Genomic DNA, 3,787 nt, shown 5'->3' on the forward strand with positions numbered 1-3,787 from the left:
CCCTTTTCAAAGTTCAAAGAACTGCCTTTATTCTTTTTCTCATCCAGTTCACCTCCCTCCCATTCACCCCGTCTGCGTGCGCACACACTCAATACTGCGGAGCAATAAGGGATCCCGGCCCAGGCTCAGGGCCGTTGCCACCTGACTCCGGGGGAGAAGTCAGCCAGGGAAGCTCTTCTGTCCCTTGGGGGTAGCTGTTACTTATCATGGACTTACTGGGTAGACATCACCCCTCAATTAAAACATAGGTGCCCCTGGAGAGAGGAGTCCACTGCTAAGCATCTATTCTGTGGACACTCTGGAAGGTGGGCTGAGATATCAGCACGAGGAGATTAATCGGAGTATTTTTGCAACCGGGGGAAGGAAACGAACTGTCCACCCACTGGGACTGGTAGGGTAAATTATGGTCCAGCCGAACAATGGGATCTCTGAAGTTTGATTTAAAAAATAAACGAGAGAGATCAATGTGCTGATCTGGAAAGAGCTCCGGGAGAGATTACGAAGAGGAAACAATATTCCTGCCGCATCTCGTAACTCTGATCGGGCACCGTTCCCGTTGCACATCCTGGGAATGCCGCCCCTGCCCGAGGCGCCAGCATGCACGGCGGGGCTGGTATCCCACGGCGTTGTGCAAGCCTGACGCCATCCCGGCGTGTTACAAATATTTAAGCACAAACAGATATGTGGGCACACACATCACTCGTTTCCCCTGCGACAGAAACTTTGAAAAGCAGCGCCTCTGGAAGAGGAATAAGGAAGGGAGTGGGAACGGCACCATTTTGTACCTATATTTCGTGTAAGCAAGTACTTTTATTTGTTAACCACCTATAGATATCTAGGGACGGGAGAAAGGAATTATTGTTTTATTCTTTAAACATCTCTGTGCTTATGTTTCAAACCCTAATGTGTGGCTTTTTCTTTCTTTCTGTCTGTTTTTGTTTTAAAGAAGCCACTAAGCTTTACCATGCACCAAGCACCATTTTTGAAGGCTAGCCAAGCTGTCCATTTTTCTCATGCAAGGCGGATTTCTCCTGTTGCAACAGTCCCTCCTGCGATAGGCTTGCTTCTACTTGTACGAGGAGCCCTGAAATCCTTGGGTGAGCACCTCTTTTTGTTCCCCGGGCAGTCAGTGGCAGGTGGGTGATGGCTCCTGCAGCAACCTGCTGCTGTGTCTCCCCCCCCCCCCCCCCCCCCGGGGCTCTGGAGGGGGGCTGAGGCCCCAACCATCAAAATCCGGGGACTGCTTTCCCCAAGGCAACCCCCGGGGTTGTTCAAAAGAAAAAGGAAAAGAGTCAACAAAATTGCCTGATGCGAAGCTGGGCTGGTGGCTGCACCGGGCCTGCCTTGCTTGGACGGCCCCCCTCCCGCAGTAACTGGGAAGAAGAGGGCAGAACCACCTCTGGGGTTCTGGAAAAGAGCTCATCTCCTTGGCTGCCCCCAAAGAGAAAGAAACCCGGCCCCGGGGAGCGAACCCGAAGGAGGGGCTGCCTCCTCACCAGCACCTCGGGGAGCCGGAGGGCACGGGGTGAAGTCTGAGGAGCCCCGAGTCTCCCGTCGGGCACTGTCTTCCAGCCAAGGAACCCCTGACGTGGCTGGCGACCCGGGGGACGGGGACTTCTGCCTATTTCTCAGCCACGCCCCGCTCCGTTTGCTCTGCCTCTTTTTGGCTGGGCTCCACAACTATCAAAGCCAAATGACTGGGAGAATTAAACAATAATTCAGGTAAACCAGCGCGATGGAAGGCGTGCTCACTGCCAACCCGCCCCACCGTCTCTCCTCAGCATCTTCTCCCAGGGGGTCAGGCTGAAGGACCGCACCTCTCACACCTGTGTCTGCTCAGGCCCCTCAGCGTCTGTTGGATGACAACAAAGAACAACGTCACTCAACAGACGTCCTTTGCCAAGAGCAGCTCCCACCTGGGAACGTCCACCCCGGAGGAGACAGGCCCTTTGCCAAGAGACGGAGGCTGGTGTCGCTGGCTTTGCGAGGAGGAAGACAATTGGCGCCAGGCACTGTGCCGCGGACACGCTAAGAATTCTGATTTTATAGGTTCCTCCCAACCATTCCGAGTGGGAACATTTCTGTCCCTTTCTTTTCGTAGAAGAGGGAACGGGAGCTCGGAGGCAGTCCGCGGTTTTCCAGAGCGACAGGGCTGACAGAGAGCCCCGTCTGCCTCCTGCAAACCCGGCCGCCTCTTTGTGGGCGAAGGAGGTGCTATCACAGACGAAAGAATTAACCAGCCCTGGCTGGGTTTTCTCAGGGGTTAGAGCATCGTCCCTCAGACTGAAGGGTCACAGGTTCAATTCCCGGTGAAGGGCACATACCTCAGTGGCAGGCTCCATCCCTGGCCTCAGTCTAGGCAAGTACGGGAGGCAGCAGATTGATGTGCTGTCTCTCTCACATCAATGTTTCTCACTCTCTCCCCCCATCCTCCCTCCCTTCTGCTCTCTCTCTAAAATTAATGGAAAAACATCCTCAGGTGAGGGAAAAAAAAGATGTAACCAGCTCCTTAGTCAGTGAGTTGGCGGATTGAGTGTTCAGTTAGACCCAACTTGCCACGGCCGAGGATGCTAAAGGAGTGAGGCCCAGCCTTCTGGTTTGCTCACAATAGGGGCTTTGTGCCAACACGGCCAAGAGACGGCGAGTCTCTACCTGCAGCAAATATCACCCCTACCCTGATCTAATTCCCATGAAAGCCTGCAAATAGGACTGAAAGAAAAACCGAAGGAAGAGGCCAAGCCCTCCTCCCGTCCCCTCCACCCAAGCTCCCAAATCCAGGGCCTTTCAGCCAAAGGCCCTTTAGCTGGCAGACCAACTGAACTGGTAGACCATGTCCTTGGGGGCTGCGTGTGCCCTGGTCCCAAAGCTTTCCCTCCTCATGCCAATGTGGCTGAAGGACTGCCCAGGGCCGACCGTCCCCCCGGAACACCTTCCTTTGGGCATAGCCTTTGCCATTTAGAAAAGCACTTTGCAGACCTGGCTTTTGGCCCCATGGTTCCATGACGAGGCTAGAATGGAGCCTCCTGGGCCCCGGCTTGGCCAAATCATTTTCAAAGTCAATTTTCTAATAGAGTCAATGCTCAATTATTCATAGACTAATGGCCAATGTGCACATCCTCTTCCTTCTCCCCACTCCTCTCCCCTCCCTTTGCCAGCTGCCCTTGGCTCTCCTCATGAACACACCCACCAGAGGAAAGGCGGAGGGCCTAGGGCCAGTCAACGGTAGGGCCTGTTACCATCACAGTAGAGAAGTAGTTTGGGCAGAAGGCCCTATATCCCTGTTCATCTCCTTCCCATTTACCACGGGCAACAGACAGCTGCCTTGACTTCTCTGAGCCCCCCTGCTACGTCCTGCCAGGTCTCTGCTCGCAGCCTTCGATCCCCGGCTGCTCCTATACAACTCGTGACCATCTCTCTCAAGGAGAAGACTAGACTGATTGGGGAGACAGATTCTACAGGAGGCAGGGAGGGCCCAAGACAGTGCCTCACCTCAAGCCCCACCCCCCTCCACTTAGGGCACTTGCCCTTGTGCACAAGTGGTTTCTGTTCTGCCGGGAAGGGACCAGTGCTGTCTGCCTGAGCTGCAGGAGAGCGGCCTGGGCTCCGCAGGCCCCTTCTGTCCCATTTTGAGCAGTCTGGGCTGAGCCTTGGGATCTGAGCTCTCCTTGTCACCAGGGCCTGTGGAATAAATGATTTAAGGTTTCAGGTATGTCTATTAACATGCCCCTCCCTGCAGCGCTGTGGCTGGTATGGATATAGGAGCATGGCAGGCTGGTGGAGGATGGGG

At 54.7% G+C, this 3,787-nt stretch overlaps 1 long non-coding RNA gene across 1 annotated transcript; it reads left to right on the forward strand.

The window, feature by feature from the left end:
* The first annotated feature begins 676 nt into the window (after window positions 1-676).
* LOC106695199 lies at window positions 677-2,351 on the forward strand. The gene is made up of 3 exons (XR_001346268.2): window positions 677-796; window positions 947-1,097; window positions 1,782-2,351. It is a non-coding gene; the product is annotated as an uncharacterized LOC106695199 (long non-coding RNA).
* The last annotated feature ends 1,436 nt before the right edge of the window (window positions 2,352-3,787 follow it).

This window comes from Myotis lucifugus, unplaced genomic scaffold (assembly GCF_000147115.1).
Source record: "Myotis lucifugus unplaced genomic scaffold, Myoluc2.0 scaffold_938, whole genome shotgun sequence".
Lineage (NCBI taxonomy): Eukaryota > Metazoa > Chordata > Mammalia > Chiroptera > Vespertilionidae > Myotis > Myotis lucifugus.